At 44.6% G+C, this 27761-nt stretch overlaps 1 long non-coding RNA gene across 1 annotated transcript in view; it reads left to right on the top strand.

The window, feature by feature from the left end:
* The first annotated feature begins 1085 nt into the window (after positions 1-1085).
* The window catches only part of LOC122691542, a 144411-nt gene continuing 117735 nt past the window's right edge, over positions 1086-27761 (top strand). The window contains exon 1 of the long non-coding RNA XR_006340437.1: positions 1086-1417. This is a non-coding gene — a long non-coding RNA (uncharacterized LOC122691542). The remainder of the gene's footprint in view (positions 1418-27761) is intronic.

The following is a 27761-nucleotide window of genomic DNA, read 5'->3' as shown; positions in this document are numbered from 1 at the left end:
CTCATCTTAACACAACTGATGAGCCATAGCTTTTGACCCCGTGATGGAAAGTCTTCACTGACTTAAGGTGTGTGTGTGTGTTCTCTTTCCTATCCCTCATTCTCTGTTCTGCATGTTGGTAGTTACTCCTAATTCACCATCACAGTTCCTGCCTTCCCCTCCGCCCTCTCCGCTCTCAGGGAAAGCCGCACTCGCTCTTCAAACGTCACTCTGTCTTGGTTGTGCCCCAGCCCCCAGCCCTCACCACCCTGCCCCCTCCTCTGTAACTGTGAGAGTGAACGCCTCCAACTTTGTGCCCTAGGCACCTCACTCATTTCAGCCTAGTCCTGGCCCTGTTACACTTAGAGCACTTAGGGTAATAGAAATAACTATTTTCTATGGACTCCCCAGGAGGCTCAGCTGTAAAAGTACCCATCGGCAGTGCAGGTGACGCAGGAGACCAGGGTTCGATCCCGGGTCGGGAGGATCCCCTGGAGAAGGAAATGGCTACCCACTTCAGTGTTCTTGCCTGGAGAATTCCATGGACAGAGGAGCCTAGCGGGCTACAGTCCATGGGGTTGCCAAGAGTTAGCCACGACTTAGCAACTAAATCATCACTACCACCAGTAGAAATAATATCACTAAATATGTTTTTTAAAAAATCAAACATTAATTATAACGCTCAGATTGTCTGACAGCCTTCCTCACCTGATCGTGACCCCCGTGTCTGTCTGGAGTGATGTGGTGGGGCATCTATTGTTACCTATTTGAAAGGTGTCCCTCTAGACCTTTTTTTTGTTGTTGTTGTTACATTTGATACACTTGTTTGCTTCACTCTAACGCTATTTATGTTTCCTGATAACAATATTTATTGCATTATGTTGAATGTTTTGTTCCGTATCTGTCTCACCCAATAGGCTACAAGCCATTACACAAATGGTGTCCTATTTGTCTTTCTCTCACCAGGACCCAGCACTGAGCCAGGCACACAAAGGCTGTGTTTCTGTAGGGAGGTCGGTGAGTGTGTGCTCGCTGGTGTGAGGTGGGGCGAAGGGCCAGGCAGGGTGTGCGGAGGGGAATGACAAGAGGCAGAGAGGAAGGTTTAACTGGAGTGTAACCGCCCCACGTGGGCTCACATTCCCGGAAGATGTCTCAGATCTTTACAGGAGCCACGAGAAAGGGCAAAGTTGGAGCGAGCAGCTGAGCAGAACATTGAGTTAAGTGCGGGCGCTGATCCCTGAAAGGCCCGGCTCAGCGAGGGAGAGCAGGGGACCCGGGGTGCAGGACACGGGTCCCAGTAGCAAAACCTTCCAGCCCCGTGGCAGCGCCTTACGGTTCGCCCAGTCATTAAGATTCAGCGGGAGGAGCGGAGACTCTGTCTCGAAGAAGCCAGCTGAGACTACACTGTTCAGGCTCAGATCTGGACGGGAGAGGACTCGTGAGTTACGTCTCAAAACCTGTGGGAGAAAGTGGTGTGAAGCGGCTTTTGTTATGAGAAGTGTATTTTATTACCGTAGTCGGGAAGGCTGTTTGCAGACGGGAAAGCTTTCCCCGGGATCCTCCCCACAGGTGGAGAAGGTTTTCTGTATTTGCAGCCTGTCTCCTTGCCTATAAATCATTCTGATTCTCTCCCCCTGTGCACATGTCACGGGCCTCTCTATTTGAAGACTTTATCGGCATTTATCTTGTAGCTTTTAATGAATCATTTGTTGATGGCATGTGATCCAGGGTATTTTACATGACTGGAACACCACCCTAACCCCACTCAACTACATTTCTTTGACATGTCTGAGTAACTTCTGTTCTGGCTCCCTCTCTCTGAAATGGGAGCTGGAAAATGGGTGAAGCTATCTCAGAGTGCTTGTTTGGGAAGAAAGAGGGATTTCACTTGATCTAATTATCTGCAGTCATTGTTTTAATCAGAGGGTGCACGTTAAAGTAGAAACCTTTGTTAGAATAGTGCATACCACTGAAAAGGAGGTTTTCCTTTCAGTGGGGGGGTGCACTTTAATCTCTCACCCTCCTGAGTTTTTCCCATTTTTCCTAGGTTCTAATCCAGCGGCGGGCAAATTACTGCCCTCTGACCGAGTGTGATTCACCTCCTGGTTTGTCAATAAAGCTTTATTGGCACAGGACCACACCTGTTTGTTTTGATGTCTTCTAGGCTGCTTTTCCGGAGAAGGCAATGGCACCCCACTCTGGTACTCTTGCCTGGAAAATCCCATGGACGGAGGAGCCTGGTAGGCTGCAGTCCATGGGGTCGCAAAGAGTTGGACACGACTGGGCAACTTCACTTTCACTTTTCACTTTCATGCATTGGAGAAGGAAATGGCAACCCACTCCAGTGTTCTTGCCTGGAGAATCCCAGATACGGGGGAGCCTCGTGGGCTGCCACCTGTGGGGTTGCACAGAGTCGGACACGACTGAAGTGACTTAGCAGCAGTAGCAGGCTGCTTTTCCGGAAAAGCCAATGGCAACCCACTCCAGTTACTCTTGCCTGGAAAATCCCATGGATGGAGGAGCCTGGTAGGCTGCAGTCCTTGGGGTCAAGAAGAGTCGGACACGACTGAGCGACTTCACTTTCACTTTTCACTTTCATGCATTGGAGAAGGAAATGGCAACCCACTCCAGTGTTCTTGCCTGGAGAATCCCAGGGATGGTGGAGTCTGATGGGCTGCTGTCTATGGGGTCGCACAGAATCGGACACGACTGAAGCGACTTAGTAGCAGGCTGCTTTTCATGCTACAACAGCAGAGATGAGTAGTTGTGGCAGGTACCCTCTGGCCCACAAAACCTGAAACATTTACTCTCTGACTTTTTACAGGAAGAGTTTGCTGGCCTCTGTTTTAATTATTTCAGGGATGTCAGTGGGTGGTGGTGCCAGATCTCTGCCTTGGGGGTTCTCTAACGTTGCTACAGTTCTGAAGACAGATCTGCCAGGGAATACAGCACATATGCCCCTGTGAGTGTGTGTGTGTGTGTTTGAGATGCACAAGTGTGTGCTTGGGTGGAGGGACTGTCCTACAGCCTGTGCCCCAGGCCTGGGGACAGCCGGGGTCTGAGAGGCTGACTTCTGTGTTCTTTTTCTTGTTACGTGTGTATATTTTTAATCTTTCTGCAGCTACCGTATGCTAGTTATACAACAACAACAACGAGAAAGCTCTTCCTTTTTGTGTTGCCTAACTTTCCCTTTGGGTTTGATGGTGAATTTACGTCCCTGTAAGGAAATCGAGCAGAGGAAGTGCCCCTTGTGATCAGGGACTCAAGGAGGCCTACGTGATACATGAGCACACAGTTGCAGCTCACCTGACACATGGAGAAGGAGCAACTGAAGTTATCATTTCAGCATTAAGACAGTAAAGTGTGTGTATTCGTGTGTATATATATATATAGCACACGTCATTATTTTTCTCTCTTCCTCTTCTGTGCACCCTTTCTTTTCTCTTTATCATCATCATCATTATTTTGTTCAGAGTAATGTGTGTGGAAAGGTTTGAGCAAACCAAACAATATCTTTTTAGATAGATTCCTTCATTTACTAATGGATTCCATAGTTTTGAGCACCTTCTTTATGCCAGCTGTTGTGCTGTGAGGGACCTTTATCACTGACCACATTCTGAATTCCCCCCTCCCCCCTCATACCTGCAGGGTCCTACAGATGAATTCTCTTCCCTTAGGTTCTGTTACCTTGTCTCTTTTCCTCCCCTTGGGGCTGCCATCCCCTTCTTCTCCAGAAGCATTTCTAGTTGTCATTCAAAACCAAATTTTAAGATTTTCACCTCTTCCTGGAATCTCCCCGAAAGCCCTCTAGACTTTGGTAGCTGCCTCCCCCCATGATGAGCTCTCCCCCTGGAACAGGACTGTCTGCAGAATCATGATTCTCTGAGGAAGGGACAGTGTCTGGTTCTGTGCCTGGAGAGGGAGGAAGAGGAGCACAGATCACACTGGCCCTGTGTAAGCATCTTCACGCACGCTGTCTCAACAGAAGGAGCCCATGCTGAGGTCCTTCTCACTGTGTGAAAGACGGGGAGCGTCCCAGAGATGTGAAACCATTTGGTTCAGAGCTGTCAATGGCGGGCCAAGGCTGGAGCCAGCTCTGAGTTCCTTTAGGTTTCGAAGTTCAGGGTTTTCCTATCGTGTTGTCTTCTGTCTGGTCACAGAGAGCGGGAGGGAACAAGGGAGGCTGGAGGGGCTAGTGAAGGGGAGGACACAGGCCCTGAAGACATGGCAGTGCAGTGGGGTTGTGGGCAGCGTTCAGCCGCCCACAGGGCATGAGGCGGAGGTGCAGAGATGGGCACCTTGGACGGGGGAGTAATGCAAATGCAGACAATTGCTTATATTGTTTTTTTTGTTTAATTGAAAACGGAAAAGCAGTTTTCTTCTTCTTTTTTAATCTGGAAACTTACTGAAGAAGAAAACAGCCTTGGTGCCCTCCGACTCTGAGTGCTGAGTTTCCGGTCAGGGCCACTGCCCCCTCGTGTCAGCAGCAGGGACACCAGCAGACCCACGTCTTGCCCTGCACCCCGAGGTCTGATGTAGATCTGCTCTTCCACTTTCCTGCCATTTGCCAGTTGAAAACACACTTAGTACCGACAGGTATTTGGCAGGGCCTGTCTTCACCAGGTTCAAGTCATCACACTGGAAATGGAAGAGTCAACCTTCCTGTTGAAAGAGTTGGACTCAGCTTCTTTTGGAAAGAGCCCTAGCCTTGTCCTCCGCCCACCTCTCCCGCAGGACTTGGGCCTCTGCACTGATATAGTCCTCCCTTTATTACCCCCGGGCACTCTTGAGGCCCTGTGTGGGATTCTGGAATGAAGTCCTCATTGGAAGCAGCGGCTTCCTCCCCTCGCCTCCCATCCAGGAACTTGCGGAATGTGATTTTCCGTTTGCAAATCTGCGCCTTTGGACAGAGTGGTTCTCTTTACTGGCGACTGTATTTGGTCTGGTCTCCATTCAACTTTTTTAAGAAAGCCCATTGCGGCTGTTATTTTGGCCGCGTGGCTGGGCAAACGGAGCCGAGAGCTGAGCCAGTCATCTGGAAGAAGCAGGCTCCCAAGATTTCAGCTCCATGTGTCTAGAAAACTAAGCCAGTGATGAAATGTTCAAGGTGGCTCTTTGTGTCCCTTGTTTAGCCATGCTCTCATGTTACGGGAGGGGACCCTAAGGCCTGAAAGAGGGCAGGCACTTGGCCAGCTCTCACAGGACACTGCTGGCAGATGCTGTGTTGGAATCCCTGCCTCTGTCTCCAGATCCATCCCCACCTCATCCCCTCTGCATGTGTCCCTGCGTCACTACAGCAAATACTTTCCTCTCAGGTCTAAACCCAGTGGGTGGAACTGTAGGGTACAAATATTCTGATATTTTGTCCTTTTCTGGCTAATTTTTGTGATAGAGATTTGCATGGAATGCAAGAAACCAGGCCGATTCTTGATGTTCACAAGATGCTGGGTGAGGGGCATAGGCTTTGGAGCCTGAGCCCATTTGGGTGAGACCATCAGCCCAGCCATGGGGGACTGCGGGGCTGGGGCGGGGCCAAACTGCTTTCCTTTCCTGACGTCTGGTTTCCTCCTTGCTGTGTTGTGATGGCACCTTCCTCATCAGTCGTCAGGCATGAATGAGAGATCGTGGGAGATGCTGGCATCACCGTCAGCTCACTGCACATTGGCACCTTCCTTCCTCTTCCCTCTCTTCCTTAGGGGCATCATGTCACCTAATTATGTTCACTTCTGAGATCCCTAACCCCTTGGGGGTGTAGTAAGGCAGGAAAAGAAGGGGAAGGGAATATTTGTTGAGCAACTACTTTGTGCCAGGCCATATTTCTAGAGCCATCTTGTAATTAACTCTGGGGTGTTCTTCACAGGAGAAGTAAAATCTTTCTCCGAAAGCTCTTAGGTTTAGCCACTCATGTTCACACGTTTAGTCCACAACAGTGTTAAAACAGGCCTTGAAATTAGTCCACATCTTGTATCCCAACTTCAACCACATCCAAGACAGTGAAGATACAAGAGTGGCTTCATCTCATCCCTCCGCCTGAGAGGGGACACATTTCATATTCCCCACTTGCTTTACTTTCCATGAGAGAGATGATTACCCATTTCATGGATAGGGAAGGTGAGGCTCAGAGTGCTTATACAACTTGCTCAAGGTCACGCAGTGAATGGAGTTGGGTTTTGAACATAGGCGTTTCTAATTTCTAAGCCTGCATTTCTCTTTTGACCCAATCTTAGCTTTGGAGTTTCCACAGACCTGTGTGTGAATGTCACAAGGTAATTTTGAATAAACAGATCATATTGGAAAATCAAGTCTAGAGAGAAGGCCTGTGTTCTTTAGATCTTTGTATTAACCAGCTCAGGCTGCCATAACAAAATACCTTAGATTGGGTGACTAAAATGACACATTTTTTCACAGTTCTTCAGGCTGAAAAGTCCAAGGTCAAGGTTCTGGCTGGGTTTGGTTTCTGGTAAGAGCTCTCTTCCTGGCTTGCAGACTCTTGCTGTGTGCTCATATGGAGGAGAGAGGGTTCAGGCATCTCCTTCTCTTTTCCAAACGGCACCAGTTCCATGGAATTAGGGCCCAATCCTTATGACCCCATTTAACCTTAGTCACCTCTTAAAGGCCCCATCTGCTATATAGTTACAGGATGATTTAGAGCTTCACATATGAATTTTGGAGACATAAATATGCAGTCCATAACAATCTTTGTGTTGGGGATTCACAGAGTTGGACATGAGTTTAAATGATGGATTCTAATCACAGTCTTCTCATGAGTAATAAGGCCCAGCTACAAAAGGGGAGCATGTTAGAGAGTTGAAGAAAGTATTTAGAAAAAGCCAGTCTTATCTGAAGGACTCTCTCCTGACTTTGTGGGACAGTAGGGAGCCCCAGACCACATATCTCGCCCTATTCATTTCTAACTGTTTCTGTCTTCTTGGCTTGGTTTTCCCAACTTGTAACAAAAGTAGTTAACACCGTGTTGTTGCTGTCTAGTCACCAAGTTGTCTACTCTTTTGGACCCAGGGACTGTAGCCCACCAGGCTCTTCTGTCCATGGGATTTCCCAGGCAAGAATACTGGGGTGAGCTGCCATTCCTTTTCCTAGGGGATCTTCCAGACCCAGGCATTAAATCCACATCTCTTGCATTGGCAGGCAGATTCTCTACCACTGAGCCACCTGGGAAGCCCTAGCACCGTGTGAGATTATGCCTGTGTGTGAATGTTAACTCTTACTATTCTCCTGTCTTGCTATGGTAGTTATTAGTGTAATTAACAAACCATTTCTGGATGCCCCTGCCCCGTTCCTAGCATTTCTAGGACCCCTGAGTTGCATGCAGTTGTATAACTTGCTCCAGTCAATGAAATGGGATCACTTCAGGTGAAAGCTTTAAGACCCAGTGCCTGATTCAGCCACTTCAGTCTCACCTCTGCCACTCTAACCAGCAGAGCTCTGGTTAAGGGCTGCTTCGTTAGACTGGGTCCTAGGGGGACAACAGTGTAGAACAGCGCTCCCAGCTGATCAGCCATGGGTGAGAAGCATGGGCAAGAAATAAACCATATTGTTTTAAGCCCCCAGATTCTGGGGAAATTCATATTGTGGCATAACTTAGCTTTATACTGACTGTTTCCTGCTTTGGACCCAACACTCCACACTGTCTACACCATGAGCTCTTGATTCATTCAGCCCTTGGGGGTTCTGGGCTACCATCCCAGTTTGCAAAAGGGGACACCAAGACTCATAGTGATGAAAGCATATTGTAACTGGAGACACAACTAGGAAGTCAGTTTGGTTTTGAACCCAGATTTTTCCAACTTGGAAGCTCATGAGATTGCCACTCTATGGGTATACTCGTCTCATTTCTTCTCAGGAGTCTGCTGGCATTTTGACCTCTGAGTCAGGGTCTGAGCTGTCAACTAATCAAAGACTATCAGCCATCAGGTTCAGGGGTTGGCAAACTATGGCTCCTGGGTCATATCTGTCCTGTTATTTGCATTTATAAATAAAGTTTTATTGGAACTTGACTATGTGCAGCTTTCTCACTGCAGCAGTGCAGTTGAATAGTAGTAACAGAGACCAACTGTTTGGCCCACAAAGCCCAAAGTATTTGCTGACTCTTCAGAAAAGGTTTCCTGACCTTTGATCTAGGCAGACTGTTTCATTTGAAAAGTTAGGAAACTGAGACCAGAGCAGTGGAATATGCATTAAAATGGAAAATTATTTTCACGCAAAGCATAACGAACCATTAGGCATAAGAAAATAATCTTCGGGGTCTATGTGCATAACTGTTCTAAAATTATATAATTCCAACATACCATTCCATTCTCTCTGCATTAAAAACTGGCTATGTTTTTGCTTTTCTTTAAAGAAAACTAATAAACTGACTTTTGATAACCCTAACCAAACAGAGATTAAATGAGAGAAAAAAGTCCATTTTTGAATTGGTTTGAAATTAAATGTTATGTTCGTGCTTACAATATGTCATCGAGGGCATTGTCCCTGTTTTGGTTCATGCGACCTTATATCATGAGCATTTCCCACATCATCAACATTTTACATGAATGCAATTACTGATGGTTGCACAGTGTTCTGCTCTATAGAAATGCTATAATTTATATAATCACTATAATGTTTTTGTTTTTTTAGAAAGTTTTCCATTATACTGCGTCTTTTTGCTTAAATCTCTGCCCACATTCCTGATTTTTTCTTGGCACAGATTCCTAGAAGTAGAATTCCTGGCCCAAGCATATGAATGTTTTAATGGTTTTGATTCATTCTATAAATTTCTTTTCTGAAAGAATTTTCCAGTTTATATTGTACCTTGAGCTTGAGGTTGTTTGTCTTACTACACTCCTTGAATCATTGTATATTGTTATTTTTATGTCTTTCCAATAATGATATGTAAATATAGTATTTTATTTTCATTTCTATCAGCATGTTTTGATCACCATTCAAGGTGGATTGTTTTCATATGATACTAGCTATTTATGTTTTATGTTCTGAAAATACTCAGTTCTCATTATTTGCCTTTTTATTAAGAACTCGAAATACGTTTAGAACTTTCCTTGATCTATTTATTCAATCAGTTTTATTGATGAGTTCTACTATTTTCACTTTTAGTGGTTTTCTTACTTGGTTGGAAATGGCCCTTCCTGACCATAACCCTGATTGCTAACCCTCTCTGTTCCTTCATTCCCCTCCGATTGTGATATTTGTCACCCTCACAATCTGCATTTCCTCATCTCAGCCCTATTCTCCTGGGTTACCAACCTCCTTTGCCAACTGCAAAGAGTATACAAATGTCAGTGTTGTGTTTGGTCAACCACGACCCCACGTATAGTCCCTTCAGCGTCACTTTTGACAGCCTTATTGCCTTGGCCTTCCATTGCTTCCATCTTCCAAATTCTCAGTAAATCCATCTCATGTTTAATAAGTGGAAGAACTTCTAGAGAGAGTCTCAAAAGTGGAATCATTCAGTGAATTTACTTGACACATATGCATTGTGCACCTACTGTGTTTCAGGCACTGTTGTAAATGTTTGGAATATGTCCATAAACAAAGACCACTATGCTCAGAGAGCTTTCAGTCTATGGCACAGACACACAGTGGTCAGTAAATTAAATGCATCAACTAGTCACCAGTGTTGCGGAAAAGGAAACAGTGGACAAGAAAAAAGATCAGAGGCTGGAGGGTGGTTGTGATTTTAAAGGACTGATCAGGTTAGCCTTCAATAAAAAGGTGAGATTTGAGTGAAGACTTAAACCAGGGAGGGGAATAGATGTGCAGTAGAAGAGCAATCCAAGCAAGCCAAAGCCCCCAGGTGGCCCTAAGGAGAGAGCATACCTGGTACGTTCAAAGAACAGCGAGGAGGGCGGTGGCTGGAGAGAGGAAAGACATGGAAAGACAGTAGGAGATGACCCTAACCCTGACCCCAGCCCCAAGCAGACAGGTTAAGCCAGGGAGGTCAGGAAAGAGTGCTGATCATGTCAGGCCATTCCGAGGAGCGTGGATGTTACTCTGAGATGGGGGGCCCGGACACAGCCACAGCACTGAACAGAGGGGTGGCTTGTCTCACAGTTTGGAAGGCCTCTTCGGTTGCTACAGCAGGAAGCCTCTCCAGAGGGGCACAGGCAGCAGTCGGGCACGGCGCCGCACTGCTGCAGAGAGGCTGGCAGCTCGGTTCTGGGTGGCAGCAGTGGAGGTGGGCGGGGCGCTGTGCTTACTCGCTCCGTCATGTCCGGCTCTTTGCGACCCTGTGGACTGTAGCCCGCCAGGCTGTGGAGGTGGGGAGGGGTGATCAAATCCTAGACTGACTTTGACGTTACGGCCAGCTGGATTGATTGCTGGACTAGATTTGAGGTCCTGGGGAAGAGGAGAGAGAAAAAAAGGATAACTCCAAGGCTTTGGCATTGAGCAGTTGGTAGGATCGGCTGCCATTATCTGAGAGCAGAGAGTTAGGGGAGGAATAGGTTTTGGAGTTGAAGACTGGGGATTACTTTTCGGCACGTGGCATATGAGATGCCTAATTAGAATTCCAGGTGGAGATGCTGAACAGGTGACAGAAGAGCAGGTTGCAAGAGCGGGGTCTGAGCTAGAAATAAGAAGTTTGGAGTTGCTAGGATGTAGATGGTGTTTAAAGCCGTCAGCGTGCATGATATCCCAAGGGAGTTATTGCAGCTACAGGATGACCAGCTCCTCTACAAATTACTGTGCTCTGGTACCAGCTGGACTCTGAGTGGAGTGCAGATTGCTCATTCTTCTTCTTTCCCCTCAACTTACTAGCTCTGTGCTTTTCAATCTGAGTGATGACTCCTGCCAGGAGGTACATGAAAGGTTATATGGTATCACATGCTCTGTATCTTTCTTGACTTTATGATTCAAAAACTCAGAAAAATGTTTATCTTATAATTATGTTTTATTGAGTAGCATACAAGTGATTTTTTTTTTAAAAAGGGAAACCACCATCTTTAACAAAAACAGAAAAAACTCATGCTTTTTCTGTTTCCTCTCATCTCTCTAATTTGATCAAAGCTAGAGGTATGTGTTCCCCAGGTTAGGTATACTATGGTAGAAAATGAGGGAAGTAACCTCATGAATTCCCTGTCATAGAAGAAAGTCCCGAGTTAACACCTTCATTCATTTTTTAATTGGGTTATAGTTTCTTTACAATGTTGTAGTTTTTGCTGTACAATGAAGTGAATCAGCTATATGTATACATATATCCCCTCCCGCTTGGACCTTCATCTCGCTTGGCTTTAGAACTTTTGACAGTTTCTCAAGTCAGATCTTTCTCCCTTTGTGAAGGTTTCTAAAGCATGCAATATAGAATCTGAATGAATATTTCAAGAAAAGGATAAATGTAGTTTGGGCCATGGCAGCATTTTTATAATAAATATGTGGCCTCCTATGGTAATGATTTTGTATTCAACCCTCCTAAGATGTGTGATTTTTGGATCCATTTGTTAAAAATATAATTTTAGATCTTTACATTTCATATAACTTGATTTATCTTCACGGTTTTCACAGTACTTGCACATGGATTAAAATTTTAGTTTCTCACACAGGATACACAGGAGCAAAGCAGTGGGGAATCCGAGGGGCCCAGGAAACAATGGATCCAACTTAGAAGAGTGATGAAGGGAAGTCCTGGGTATATTAAGCTATGTTCCTACTATCCCATTCATTTAGACTGAAACAGGAGAGTGTCAGTCTTCAGAAAAGAGATATTTTGGGGAGGAAGTCTTTGATGCTTTCTTGAGACACTAGAAATACTTAAGGATTTGATAAAGATGAATAGTTGGAGAATAGAAAGGCAACTTAAAATGCCACAAAAAACAAAAAGCTGTCCAAACAGAGCAGTGTTATCGCTGCCCTTTACTTAGCTTGATTAATCTCCTCCAAGGGGAAACCTGGACTGTTTTTAACCAAAGGGTAAGACCCTTTTAAAAATTCTTGGGACTTCCCTGGTGGCTCAGATGGTAAGAATCTGCCTACAGTGCTGGAGACCTGGGTTCAGTCCCTGGGTCGGAAAGATCTAGAGAACAGAATGGCAACCCATTCCCGTATTGTTGCCTGGAGACTCCATGAACAAAGGAGCCTGTGGCCTACATACACTTAAGGGTTCTTAAGCTAGTGGTTCTCAATCCGGGGCAGTGTTGCCCCAGAGAGACATTGGGCAGTAAGTGCGGAGTGCTGTGGCTTGCAGTGGAGACCAGGTATGCTGTTAAACACCTTACAAAACACACGATAGTCCCCGCCTCGACCTGAACAAGGAATTATCCAGCCCAGAATATCAGCGGTGCTGAGGTTGGGAAGCCCTGCCCTAAATAAAGAGCAAATGCAGAGAAAGGCAACAAATACAATTTGATTAGTATGTTTTTACTCCAAAAGACAATTGAAATTTTTGAGTGACTATTTACTTTCTGTCATGATTTAGCAGTATTTTGATATAAAGGTAAAAACTATCCATTTATAATAATCTGGATAAAGCAACTACCCACTGATATCCTGTCAAGGTTCAGGTATTTATAAAGCATATTGGTCAATATAATGTTTATCCTCTGTGTGGGGTAGGTTGTGAATACATACTGGCTGTTGGGGTCTGCACGTGTGTGTGTGGGGGTATGTACATGTATGTATGCACTTGCTGGTTTTGATGGGAAGTATAAATTGGGTTTTGGAGAAAGATGCCCCCAACTACCTCCAACTGTAAGCCTTGACTTCTTCCTATTAGGATTTCCCTTGCAACTTGGCCTCTTTTAAACTCCTATCTTGTGCATTCTGTCTTCTAATCTAATACCTCTGCGTACATATCTAAACATGATCAGTGACAGTTTTCGCTGCGGGGTGAGGTTTTCTCTGACAAGGCCAGTGAGCGCTGATTTGAGCCCAGCCATTGTGAGTGACTTCAGCTGTCTCTTCAAGTGACATCCAGCTACTTGAGAAAGGAGTGATGATGAAAGTTCTTTGGGCAGAAAACTTTCGCTGACAAGAAGGTGACAGGTCCTTGCACAGCTGGTCTCTGATATGCCTCGGAAGGGGCCCATGGAGTGACTAATCTGAGCTGTGCAGTAGCTGGGAGGAAGTGTGGGGCCCATGCCCTCCTAGGGCTCGTAGAGATCTGTAAGACGCAGTGGCAGTGGGTGCGGACTGGAGGGACCCCTTGTTGCAGGGGCAGCAGGCCAGGGAGCCCTGTCTGTTCAGAACACAAGAAGACTGAAAATTTTCATGGTGAGTGGATGTCTGTGGTCTTTGCCTGCCCAGAATCTGTTCTTCCTCCTCCTAGTAACAGCACCTCGTTTTCCCTTTAGCAAGTCACCTCATCTCTACTTTCATTTGGTTTGCGCCAACCCTGGCTTCCTGGCTCCAGGGACTAGCGACCAACAGACCCAATCACAGTGGTTGGTTCAGGGAAGGCTCAGTGACTCAGGACGATCCCAAGAGACTCAGTTCTGTGCCTTTGCCACAGCTGTTGAGGAGGAGGTGTTCTTCCTCCCCGAGGTTACCAGGGATGGAAGCTTGGAACTTCTAGGAATCACGATGTGGAGCAAGTCACCTAGAGAATGAACCAACTCAGAGAATAGAAAAGCTGAGAAATGGAGAGAAAGAGACGTTCCAGAATCAGTGAAATTATTTGACCCCCTCATTCATCTGTGTCTGAAGGGCCCTGTATTCTAGGCTTTTCCATTGTGCGAACAATGCGTTCTTGTTTTCCCCTTAGTGCACTTACATTTGTTTCTCAACAGAAAGATTCCTGATTGCTACAAACAGCTACCATTTTTGAGTGCCTGCTCTGTCCCAGGTGGTGTATGTCCAGGAGGTTGTTTATCCTCACAGTGATCTGTAGGGTTGGCACTGCCGATGTCCTCATTCTAGAGATGAGATGAGCACAAACTTGGTGGTAGGAATGTGGGGTCTCACAGTTCTGGAGGCCAGAAGTCTAAAATCAAGGTGTTGGCAAGGCCACACTCTCTCAAGTTCCCAGGGGAGAGTCCTCTGTCTCTTCCAGCTTCTGGTGACATCAGGTGCTGCTTGGCCCTGGAGACACATCACTCCAGTCTCTGCCTCTTCTTCACATGGCTTTCTTCCTGTGTGTCTGTGTGTCTTGAATCTTCTTCCGCTTCTCTTATGAAGACAACTGGTGCTGGGTTTAGGGCCCATCCTAAGTCCAAGACAATCCCGTCCTTAATTTAATCATAGCTGTAACAACTTTTTTTCCTAAATAAGGTCACATTCATAGGTGCCAGGGGTTAGTACTTGGACATGTTTTGGGGATTACTAGTCAATCTACCATGACAGGTGTTTAGAGTCTGAATAAAGATAGGTTAGTGGGGACGGAGATGAGAAAATCTACATTTGAACAATATTTAGAAGATAATTGAGATTAATGCATAGAATGATACAATGTCCAAGATTTTCTTCACAAAAATCCAAAAGTGGAAGGAAGAGAGTGGGTTATAAATTAAATAAAATTTCTCCAAGTCAGTAAATCACTGAAGTTGGGTGGGTATATGGAGGCTATTATACTACCCTCTTTACTTTTGTATATATTTGAAAGTTTCCAAAATAAAAACATTTCAAAAGAAGATAATCAAGAATATTCTGTTTATTTATGTTAATGACATATTAATTAAATTTCAGTTTTGGTTAAGTCCTCACTATGTACCTGGCATTTGCTGAGTCCCTTGTTGATGGGTCATGGAGTAGTTACAGATGTGTTTGTTTTTCCAGTGATATGACACTCTTGTATCACCTGACAAATAGGCCTAAAGATTTACTTTATGTGGAGACATGCACACGTGTGAAAAGATTTTTGTCTTAGGATAAATAAAGCTTTCATCACAGGTGATCGGGAGATTCATGTTATCTTGTCCAAACCCAAGAGTCAAAACCTTCGACTAGCCAGCATCCTGCTGCAAGGAAGCAGCTTGTGTTACTTAATCATCCCAGTGTCGCTTATCAGTAGGAATGAGCGACAGTGATCCCGACTCTGTAAACTGACTGTCGCAAGGAAAGGTGAGCCTATTTAACCACCAGAAACACCACAATATGTTAATTTTCTTGTCTCCATAGCAGACGTTAGTTATCAGAGAGGAGTAAGGGGAGAACGCAATGAACTATTAAATGCAAACTAGACATCTGGGTGAATGTGGTTCTGTAGTTTAATCCACGTGCTTTTTTCAGATCCTTTCTCATTTCTTTGCAAAGCATGGTATAAAAATGATGTCAGAAGAATGAATGGTTCGCTGAGTTGTTTAAAAGCCTGCAAACACCATTTACAAGGTGTGTTGTTGACAGTTAAAAATGACGTATCTATTATTCATTGTGTCCCCCCTGACAGAGAAGATGCTGCTTGGATTTGGCGGCTATAAATGAACAAGGACGGAAGTAATGGAATTTGTGATGTGCCCTGTGCTCAGTCGCTTCTGGGGACTGTATTGGAAGCTCAGTGTTGGAGTTTTCCTCGGAGGGACAGCCAGCTTGGGGATATCTGAGTCTGATAGAAGCACCGCTTGATGAAGTTTTCTTGTACCTCCAACTGTTTATTTCAGTTTCTGTGCTATAATCGTCACTGTTTGGCCTGCCACCTTCAGGCTGCAGGGTTTAGGAGTGCACACTTTGTGCTCAGCTGGTAAAGAAAGACTCCACCTGCAATGTGGGAGACCTGGGTTCAACCCCTGGGCTGGAAGGGCCCCCCTGGAGAAGGGAAAGGCTACCCACTCTAGTATTCTGGCCTGGAGAATCCCATGAACTGTACAGTCCATGGGGTTGCAAAGAGTCGGACACGGCTGGGCGACTTTCACTTTGACCCTGCACTCCAGGAGCCAGGGAAGGACGGGGAGCCTGGCGTGTTGCAGTCCATGGGGTCGCCAAGAGTTGGACACGACGTAACGACTGAATGGCAACAGCCCTGCACTGAAGTCCCAGCTCTGTCAGTGGCTAATCGGGAAGCCTGAATCTATCAGCTCAGCCTGTCTAAGGAGCAGTTCCCCGTTTTTTAAAGTGACCATGTTTCATAAAGCTATTGAGAGGATCCAGTGCTGTACTGCCTGAGATGCGCTGAGCACAGTGTTTGCCTCTGTGAATTGCTCAGTGAGTGTTAGATGTTACAGAGGGAAGAAAATCAAATCCAGGTGCTTAAGTGTGCTTTCCAGGCCCGCGGCAGCATCACCACTAGGGAACTTGTGAGAAATGCAGACTCGTGGGCCCCACCCTGGACCTGCTGAATGAACGTCTGCACTCTGCTCGGACCCCCAGTAGGTTCACGAGCGCATTAAAGACACGAAGCTCTGGACACACTCCTGTTACAGGCCATGGTGATGGAGGCTTTCCCCATTGCCCTGAGGCTGGAAACAAGGTGCTGAGGGGCCCCTTTGTCAGAGAGCTGGACACGCCGTGGACGCCGGCCCCACCCCAGCTCGCTAAGGGTCTGCGCAGCTGACTCTCCCACTGTCTGGCGGTCAGAGCGGGGTTATCAGTCAGGAGTGTTTGGCTGAGAGTACAGCGCACTTAAAAATTTTCAGTTTGCTTCCCCAAAAGCCAAGGAAGGTGTTACCTTCAGGCACCTCACTCTCCAAGGCCGGGGATACTTTCAAGAGGCAGAAGGAGGCGTGTCATACCCACCGGGTGGTGGCAGGGTTCAGGCCAGCCTGGTGGGGTCATCTGACCAGCATGGAGCGCGGGGAGAGGTTGGCAGGTGCCTGCTGCATCTGGAAGTGTGTCTGGACAGAGGGAGGTTTCTGAGGGCAGGAAGGGCCTGAGAAGAGAGCTGAGGACACTGTCATCCCAGGCCCTTGTGACCATCATGGCGCCCAGGAGGGGATTGGTGCTTCCTCAGCTCCACGTGAAAGGGCATGGGTTAGAGGGGGAGCGGGCCCTCTGGTGCTGCAGCATTAGGGCGGCTGAGCAGGAACCAATGCTTCCTATCCGTGGTAGGGTCCTTGAAGACGGGTGGGGGCCAGGATGATGTTTTCCCCTGCCCGCAGCACCGTGGCTCCTCTCTGAGGAGACAGCCGTGTCGACAAGGTGCTTGGCAGTGGGCAGGACCCTCAGCCAACGTCAGAATGGCTGTACTCCTTCCCCACCGTCAGACAAAAGCAACTATTTCCCTCTCGTCCTCAGTTCTGGGGAGGGGTTACCTCAGAACCAGCCTTGGGGTTTCCATCCCTCAAGTGCTGGGAAGGGAGGGGCGAAAAGGAAAGCCTCCAAGTTCCCGGGGCCCAAGCCCAGCTGGGCATGAGGAAGGAGAGGAGTTTCAAAGCAGGTATGAGTTTGCAGTTTCCAGGGTTGGGCTTTGCATAGCTTTTAATAAGTGAAAGTGACCATGGCATTTTGGAATCTACTCAAAATTTAACCAAGCAGATAGAAAATCACACTACAGTCCGAAGCAGTGACTGGAGAAAAGACTGTAACATTTCTGAATTACATTTCTGTATGTTGTTCCACTCTGAGCTCCAAACATAGGTTCCTTAGTCTTTTGGGTGTTTAACATCCACAGTTTGGCCATCTGTCAGCAACCCTTGCTTTCATGATTTCCAGTAATTTTCAGTTTCGCTCGAGGCTGGATTTGAAGCCCTTGATTGCCACTGAAACCAGGGAGTGGGCATGGCCCACTCAGCAGCCTGCCCTCCTTAACCCTCCTTGGTCAGAGTCTGCTTGTTTTCATGTATGCACTTTGCTGTGTTGTTTGCTTGGAAATGGTACTGAATCGCTTCAGTCATGTCCGACACTTTGCGACCCCATGGACCGTAGCCCTCTGTCCATGGGGTTCTCCACGCAAGAATTCTGGAGTGGGTTGCCAATTCCTTCTCCAGGAGATCTTCCTGACCCAGGCATCGAACCCACGTCTCTTAAGTCTCCTGCATTGGCAAGCAGATTTTTTACCACTAGCGCCACCTGGGAAGCTCTTGCTTGTAAATACTGACACTGAAGAGAAGACCACTGCTCATTGAGGTAACAGTGGGTTATTGGGGACATCCAAGAAAGACGTATTTCAGAGTTAGAAAGCAGAAATTGGGGAGAACATGGAGAGAGGGATGTCCGCGCGGGTGATAGCTTTAGTTGACGCTGAGGACATTTTGGTTGGAAATTGTGAGTCGAGATGAAGGGACGGGTTGAACAGTTTGTGCCTCTTCTTCTCAAGGCTGAGTGCACCTTCCACGCACCAGACTCTGCGGTAAAATTTAGTCACTGCTTCAGAGAGCTGAAAGATTGTGGCGATGGCTGTATCCCAGGATACGGGCTCAAAACAATGGAAGGAAACATTTGGGCTTTGGAAATTCACTGGAGCAGTAGGCTGCCTTACAAAGGCATGGAATTCCTGTCACGTGAATCATGAAGCTTCGGTGTTTTTAGAGCTGTCAGGACCTGTGTTGTGATCTACATCTCCTTATCCAGGGTTCCTGATGCTATACCTGTATGTGATAAGCCCAGGACACTGTCAATAGCGTTGAGATAGAAGGGTGAGCCCTGCTAGAGGGTTAAAGTCAATGCGTAATGGACCAGAAGAGAAACCTGTAAAGTCATTGTTATCTTAATCACGATAAAATAATAGCTAAAATTTTTGATTACTTGCTCTATGCCAGGCACTTTGCTGATCCACTTACCTGTTCATCCACCCACCCATCCCTTCATGCATCTATCCATCTACTCCTCATTTTCTTAAATCCCCTGTGAGGTTGGCATCACCATGTGGGTTTTATAGATATGGTGTGATTCCCAAGTCCACAGGTTTGATCTGTAACCTGACTGAGAATATTCAATGTCCAAAGATAAAATATGTTTCTAGGACTGGAGCTAGTCAGTCCTGAGAGCATGGAAAAGGAGAGACGCAGAAGCAGAGTCTTGGAGGGCAAGGCCTACCCAGTCTCAGATTTATTCAGAGGAAGAGGATTTTTGCCCAAGTGTCCTCCAACTTCATGATATCTTGGTCACGCTGACCCTTTCACAGGGGAGATCATCTACTTCAGGAACTCCTCTTTGCTGTCACTTCTGTGGATGTCAATTTGGGATAGGAAATAGGTTTTATTTGTATCTTAACTGAAACTTTGTTAGGAAAATATAATCTGTAATGTGTGCCTAAGAGAGATCATGAATACATGTGTGCTTGTGTAATCATGTATATCATGTATATATCATGTATATCATGTGTGAGATAGTTGGTTACACCTGGCATAGATCTACGAATATATAATTTGTGTATGTTATGTTTTGTGTCTTCCTCTCATCTGTATTTTGTATACACACATACGCACTCATCGTTTGAGATCACCTGAGGCCCTGGAGGGGGTGGAGGGCCAAGGCCTTCTCTCTGTGCTGGGGGCCGATATCAGTCGTGCCCCTGCTTTGCACCAGTTCCGTCTGGTATGTGGTAGAGCCAGCATTTGGATCCAACTCTGGCCACTTTCAAATTTAGGGCTCCTCCAGGTGGGAGCGGGAGGTGCTGTATTTCCTCCTCTTTCTTTGGGATACCCGGCAGTCGAGCAGTCTTGTCTGTAGCTGAGCTTCAAGTAGACATTTGCTCTCTTTAACTCTGGTACAACCCAGAAAAGCAGCTGGGAGCAGTGGCTTGGGGGCCGGGAGCCCCGCCCGGGCCTGGGCCCTTTCTCACGCGCAGTGCTGAAGAGCAGCCGCCTCGGCCGCGCCTCACGGCTCTGGGCCGGGTGTGGAGTGACGCGGGCCGAGGCGGCTGCAGGCCTGGGGTGTGAACAGACCTGCAGAGATCAGTCTCGGCTGTGGGGGTGCGATTCCACCTCACTCCCTGCTCCTCGGAGGCCTCGAGGAGCAGCAGTCGGAGCCTTTGCTCCGGAGGGCAGTCTGAGTCCACCTCACTGAGCCGGGTTTCCGGGGGACCAGCTGGAGATGCGGCTGAGCCAGGCTGGACCTCAGGTTAGGAGCGTGGGTCTCATGTCCTGACTTTGGCCAAGGGCAAAGTTTCAGAGGTAAGAAGAGATTCTTTTATGAAATGCTATCAAGGATATGTTCCTGTTTCTAGCCCCCCGCCCCCCATTCTGTCTTGGTTTTTTTTATTCTGAAAGGCAGTGTCTTCTTTTTCAAAACATACAACCATGTCTTCATTACAATGATTAATTTTGTTCTCCAGCAGCAGATTCACATGCTTGTGTAGTTTGTTCTTTCCTTGCAAAGCCCTCCTCCTTAGCACGCACCCACAGTGGTGAGCAGCGGTTCCCCAGGGGTTGGACACTGCCCCCACCCCCAGGGGGTGACGGTGGGGCTGAGGCTGCCTCTGAGTTCAGCCTGCATGTGTTTAAAGTCACACTGCTTAGAAGAGTGGCACATTCATTTTGCCAGTCCAGGAATGCTTCTCACTTTGGGTGGGAATTCTCTTTCCCTTCGTGCACAAGGGCTTCATCCATCACTGCGCTTCCTTGTCCAACTTCATTAACCTGAGCTTGTGTTCATCTTGTGGCGGCTTAATAACCTTTATTTGTGGAATCCCTCAAAGAAAGCCTTGGTTATAAATCCCACGTCACAGAAATGAAGGCATAAATGCCAATCTGTGTCACTGCATAATATTTATTATTTTAATTAAAGAAAATGGATAGTGACATTTATTAGGTCACAAGTTACTTGTTAATGGCAACAAATGACAAAAAAATTACTGATTTTATGAGCAAATCTTGGAACGTTCCTCAATGATTATTCTGTTACACTCTCAACGTGAGTGGTGCTAACAATGCATTGGGCACATTTTTGGAAGCTCATGCTGATTTTTGGTGAGACACACTTCCTGTAGGGGAAAGTATGAGCTTAACTGAGAAGCGAAGTCATAACTGACTGGTGACCTCAGTTTCCCGCCCCCTAACCCCCAGGTCTTTTTAGCGTATACTTTGACTTCCTGAGATAATTGTGTGTGTGTGTGTGTGTGCGTGTGTGTGTAGGTTACTTCCAAAGAGAATAGACGTAGTTGTGAGAAACAAGGATGTTTATCACAGTGTCATTCTGTGTTGTTTATCACAGAATATATAGGGCCCCCTTACTAAAGCACCCATGCAGACCGGGAGATATGTGAAAAAGAGTGATATGCAATAAAATAGTCCAAAGGCTGGGGACTTACAGGGTGTTTAAACATGTATTACTTCATTTAATGCTCACCCTCCTGCCATGAGAAACATACTTGCCTATCTCCATCTGTTTATCTATTCACTCAGTCAACATACCTCATTGGGATTAGTTACTTTAGGGCAGAGTTTATGGACGAGAAAACAAACACAGTTGTTCAGTAACTTGCACGTGCTGCCACAGCCTGGACCTGACAAAGCTGGCATGTGAACCCTTCATTTGTGTGGCTGAAAAACCTGTGATTTTATTAATATCCTGTGTCCTCTCACCACAGGGATTTTGACCATGACGGTGGAGCAGCTGAAGCTGGGTGGCTCTGAGGAGCTCACTGCGGCTGAAGTTAACTTTAGGTCAGGGTATCTATGAAGTTACGTTTCGCAGGGTTTATTCTCCTTTGATTATTGTATGACCTGTTTCCTGAGTGAACAGGCTAAGGAACAGTGCTGGAAGTTTGAGAGACTGATCTCTTTGACAAAGATTGTTAGCTTGTTTACGGTCATAATCGGTTGTGGTCTTTGTTTTGATGTGTATTTTGTTTTCATCCTGCTGATGGCTAAACATTAAAATAGAGAGATTGTGTTGTTTTCACCTCAGTATGCTGGTAGATTTTTATCCCTTGAGTCCAATGGCAACAAGAATAATTTTGTTCTAAAGACAGAGGGTCCACATTTACAAGGTGGGCTTAAAGATGCAGCCACATGAGGAAAGAGAGAGAAATGGGTGTTTATTGACTACATACTTTGTGTTAGCCATTATCCTAAACACTTACCACACGTTCTAGCATTTAATCTTTTAAGATACATTCTATTATTTTCCCACTTTATAAACGAGAGAACTGAGGCTGAGAATCTCCCCACAGTACAACCCAAGTGCAGTGGTTGACGTGTAGTCCCATGAAGCCTCTGATCCTAGGGTACTCACTGCCTGACCTTTGTGAAAAGTTTTGAGGAATAACTTACGTACATCAACGTGTATCTTAACTGTGTGGTTCAACAAGTTGTGACAGGTGCATACACCCATATAGCTGACACCTCAGTCAAAATATAAGACATTTATTAATGTCGCTGCAGAAAGTTCCCTCATGCCCCCTTCTAGCCAACCTCACCACCTACAGGCATCCGCTTTCTGGATTTCTTCACCATAGATTCTTATTTCCTTTTTCTAGGACTTCATATGCATGGAATTGTATGGTGCACTATTTCATTTTTGGCTTCTTTCATTCAGCATGTTTTTTTTAAAGACTCATCCATGTTGTATGTATTAATAATCCATTCTTATTTTATTGCTGATAGTATTACATTACATGGTATGCTACTGTTTATTTATTAATTTTCCTATTAATGGATATTTGAATTCTTTCCAGTTTCGGGAGATTATGAGTAAAGTTGCTATGAACATTTTTTTAGACAACATATTAAAAAGCAGAGACATTACTTTGCAAACAAAGGTCCATCTAGTCAAGGCTATGGTTTTTCCAGTGGTTCTGTATGGATGTGAGAGTTGGACTGTAAAGAAGGCTGAGTGCTGAAGAATTGATGCTTTTGAACTGCGGTGTTGGAGAAGACTCTTGAGAGTCCCTTAGACTGCAAGGAGATCCAACCAGTCCATCTTAAAGGAGATCAGTCCTGGGTGTTCATTGGAAGGACTGATGTTGAAGCTGAAACTCCAATACTTTGGCCACCTGATGCGAAGAACTGACTCATTTGAAAAGACCCTCATGCTGGGAAAGATTGAGGGCAGGAGGAGAAGGGGATGACAGAGGATGAGATGGTTGGATGGCATCACCGACTCGATGGACATGGGTTTGGGTGGACTCCGGGAGTTGGTGATGGACAGGGAGGCCTGGTGTGCTGCGGTTCATGGGGTCGCAAAGAGTCGGACATGACTGAGCGACTGAACTGAACGGAACCGAACTGTGCAAGTGTGTGTTTTCATTTCTCTTGGGTGAAGAGCTAGGGTTGGGATCACTTGGTCATAGGGTAAGGAGATGTTTAATGTTATAAAAAACTGTCAAACTGTTTACCAAAGTGACTGTACCATTTTACGCTGTCACCAGAAGTAAGTGAGCATTCTGGTTGCTCCGTATTTGCCAAATTTTGCATGTCAGGTTTTAAAATTTGAATCATTCTAGTGGTTTGTTGATGCCTCATTTTTTTTGCTTAATTTGTATTGCCATGGTAATTAGTGAGGTTGGGCACATTTCCTGTGGACTTGTAGGGCATTTGAATATCTTCTTTGTAGGAGGTCCTACTCAAATCTTTTTGCTAGTTTTCAATTTTTAAAAAATTTGATTGATCATGTTAATATTATTGATTTGTAAGAGTTCTTCACAATTTGAGTGAAAAGTGATATCTTAATAATGATGATTTTTCGAGCCCATGGACAGAATATATCTCCCCACTTGTTAGGAACTTCGTTAGTTTCTCTTAGCAACCGTTCTGTAGTTTTCAGGGTCTGAATCTTGCATACATGTTAAATTTGTTGTTGTTGTTTAGTTGCTAAATCATGTCTGACTCTTTTGCGACTCCATGGACTGTAGCCCACCAGGATCCTCTGTCCATGGGATTTCCCAGGAGAGAATGCTGGAGTGGGTTGCCATTTCCTTTTCTAGGGGATCTTCCCAACCCAGCAGTTGAACCAACGTTTCCTGCATTGGTGAGTGGGTTCTTTACCACTGAGCCATCAGCGAAGTCCCATGTTAAATTTACTCTTGTATATTTTGGTGCTATTATAAATGGTATAATTTAAAATTTTTATTTTGTAATTGTTCATTACTGGTATGCCAGAATAGATTTTTGTGTATTTACATTGTGTCCTGTGATCTTGCTAGTTCACTTATTACTTCTAGAACTTATTTTACAGATTCCTTAAGATTTTCTATTATACATAATTATGTCATCTGACAATAAAGATATTCTTACTTCTTTTAAATCCGTATACCTTTTATTTCTTATTTCTGCCTTATTGCTCTGGCTAGGACTTTCTGTTAAATATTAAGTAAAAGTAGTGAAAGCAGAAATCCTTGTCTTATTTCTCATCTTAGGGGAAAATTTCATTTTCTCTTAAGAATGATTTTAATTGCAGCTTTTAAAAAATTAATGCTTTTTATTAGATTAAGAGATATCTCTTTGTTCCTAGTTTACTGAGCTTTTTTTAAAAATTATGCATGGGAATTGAATTTTGAACTTTGTCAGAAGTTTTTCTGAATCCATTGAGATGACTGATTATAGCATATTTTTCTCTCTAGTGTTGATGTGATCAGTTACATTGATTTATTTTCTAATATTGGACCAATCTTGCATATTATTGATAAAGAGTATTTGGTTGTGATATATTATCTTTTAATAAATTGCTGAATATGATTGCAAGTATTCTGTCAAGAATTTTTACGTCTACTTCAGTGACATACATTGAATTGGTTTGAAATTTCCTTCCTTCCTTTATTCCTTCCCTCCCTCCCTTCTTTTTTCCTTCCTTCCTTTTTTCCTTTTTGTATCTGGGTTATATTACCTTCATAAAATGAGTTGGCAAGTATCCCCTCCTCCTCTATTTCCTGAGTTTGTGTAAGATTGATAATATTTATTCCTTAAACAGATGATAGAATTTATCACCTAGACCACCTAGGCCTAGGCCTGGAATATTCTTTGTGGAAAATTCCACAAAGAAACTTTTAAATTATGAATGCATTTTTAAACAGATATAGCACTATTAAAGTTTTCCATTACTTCTTGTGAAATTCTGGTGATTTATGTCTTTCAAGGAATCTGTCTACTTCATCCATGATAAATTCATTGTGATACATTTTTCATAACAGTCTGTTATTATCATTTTAATGTCTGTAATGATATAGTCTCTTTCATTATTGATATTGATAATTTATGTTTTTCCTTTTTCTTGTCAGATTTGCTAATAATGCTCAACTTTACAGCTATTTTTAAAGAGCATACTTTTGGTAGGTTTTGTTGATTTTTCACTATAGCTTGATTTTTTTATTTCATTGATTTCTCCTCTTTATTATCTTCTCTTTTATTATGTATCTTTTATATATCTTCTCTTTTTAGTTACTTTATTTAAACTTGTTCCTGTTTTTCCAGCTTCTTCCTAGTGTTAGATCATTGATTTACACCATATGCTTTTCTAATATAAATTTTTGAAGCTGTAAATTTCCCTCTAAGCACTACCCACATTTTGTGCCTTACTCACATTTTGATACCTTTTATTTTCCATTGTTGTTCAGGTAAAACTATTTTCTTATTTCTCTAGTATTTTTTTTCTTTGAACCATGGACTGTTTAGAATCATGTTGTATATTTTAAAAAAATATTTGGAGTATTTTATAGATTTTTTTTTCTTACCAATTTCTTTTGTAATCCTATTGTTTCACATTGACTTCTATCTGTGTTTTTCTCATAATATCTAAATTCTCTTAGTCCTTTAAGTCCTTACAAAAGGTTGATGTAGTAAATAATGCTGCAGTAAATACCTTTATGTTTGTATGTGACTATTTTTGTCTTCACTGTTTGCTTGAGACATATTATCAGAAGTGAAATTATGGACTTACAGGGTATGCAATTTTTAAAATGGTCTTTTCTTTTTAAAATTTTTGCCAAGTTGTCTTTCGTGTAGAATTTCTATTTTCTTGGAGTTTTCCTGCAGAGATTCCTGTCTGCATGGAATACAAAGCCCCAATGCCTCCTGAAGTTGTATAGTATGGCTGCTTTGAGGAACAATCCAAGTTTTAAAAACCTAGATTCCACAAGAGGTAAACAGCCTCTCCCATTTCCTGTCTCCAAAATACACTTTTATTTTCAAACTTTGTTGTTGCTCAGTCACTAAGTCTTGCCCGACTCCTTGTGACCCCATGGACTGTAACCTACCAGGCTCCCCTGTCCATGGGACTCTCCAGGTAAGAACACTGGAGTGGGTTGCCATTCCCTTCTCAAACTTTAGGGCTGTGGGAATAATTGCTACTCAAAAATTCTGGCCACATACTATCATCTATCCCACTTTTTTTTTTTTAAATGAAGAATTTCAGTCTGTAAGAAACTTCACATTTCCATAGAAGGGCCCTAAATATCACTTTCTTGGCAGACCTGACTTCTTGGTATCTTCCTAGGGTTTTTGAGCAATCAGGAGGCTCACAAGAAACTCACAGATTGCATAACATTTCCTTTGTTTATGAACATCTTGCTTAGAAAGCTAAATCTACCCAGGGTCCTGAAATCAGGCTATAGTGTTTATTTACTATCAACTTCGTCACAGCTTAGTGGAATCCCCAGACCTCTGAGAACCCATATCCTCCCCCAAGTTCCAATTGTCTCTAATGGAGTCGTTACATTTGTAGTAAACATATCATCTCACTCCTATTCTAGGGTGAATAATTAGTCTATGGTGCAGATATACCTAGTGCTAGGATTTATAATGATGACAAAGAAGTTGCTAAGATGTATGCCTGTTTTACAGGGGCTTATTCAGCTTGTGGGTGTGAATAAGAGTTCATTAACCCTAAGAACTGCATGTTGTAATAGCCTCTGTATTCAAGCACACTCAGCGTTTGAGTCCGTGTGACTCACTTGCACTGATGGGTCTTGTTGAGTCTCACTGCTGTTTCTGCCAGATGCAGCTGAACCTGCTGCCACTAAGGCCAGTCCAGGTTTAAAAAGAGAATTAGACTTTCCCTCTCAGTGGGTGGAGTAGTAAATACTGCCATGTTTAATTGTCAGCAAAATGAAAACAAAACAAAACAAAACAAAATAACTGTTCTGTCAGTCTGGGATTAGTCAGGAAAACAGAACCACCACATATATTATGGGAAAAAGAAGTTTACTGTTTGAACCTGTCTTTCACGAGTGTGGGAGAAGTCCAGGTATGATGGTTTGGAAGCCAGAAGATCAGAGACGCAGTCCCTGGTGACTGAGGCTTGACACTCAGTCACATGGAGGAGTCCTTCTCCTGGGGAAAGGCGGGGAGCCAGGCACATAGGAGCATCCTGCACCCGGGAGCTCACAGAGAGGTCTGTGGGGCTGCCACACCTGGCTGTCACAGGGTCCCCCGGCAGTGGTTCCTGCCTCACTGCCACCTTCCCGATTCCACATGAGTTCCTATCGTGGGAAAACCCTCACCTGCACCCATATGAGAAAGGAGCTCCCAGATGCTCTTCCTCTGAACGCTTGGCACTGCCCAGGAGTTCTGTGAGGACTGCTATGCGTCCCATGTCAACACTGACCGGTACTCTCTGGAGACCTTGCACTATGCTGTGACGGGAAACTATAAAATCAGAGAAACTGTAGGAAGAAAAATAAGACATAATGACCTGTCTAGTCCTCAGCCCAGAGACACGCAGGCTCTAGGACAGACAGAATCTGCATGTGATCTGGCCTGCTGGCAAGATGCTTCTGTGCTGAATATTATCCCTCTGTGGAGCCCGAGAGTGGGTTAGTCATGTGGCTTTCCATTCTAGGTGGAGAGATTCAGTTGCTTTAACATATGTCCTTTTAAAACGCAAATACCCTCGAAACCATGACATGGTCTCTGACTTTAGTGTAAACTCATCTCACATTGCTTGCTGACATAAAAGTCCTCCTGTATCAGAGTTAGTCTTAGCCAGGGTGTGATAGATCTACAGAAAGACTCACTGAGCATCCTGTCAAGGGTTTATAATATATGTATTGGGGCTTCTGACCAGAAGAAGCATCAGATCACTGGGGGCAT

Source organism: Cervus elaphus, chromosome 4, assembly GCF_910594005.1.
Source record: "Cervus elaphus chromosome 4, mCerEla1.1, whole genome shotgun sequence".
Taxonomy (NCBI): Eukaryota; Metazoa; Chordata; class Mammalia; order Artiodactyla; family Cervidae; genus Cervus; species Cervus elaphus.
Note: the sequence above shows the minus strand (reverse complement) of the source record. Positions and strands in the feature narration are given on the sequence as shown.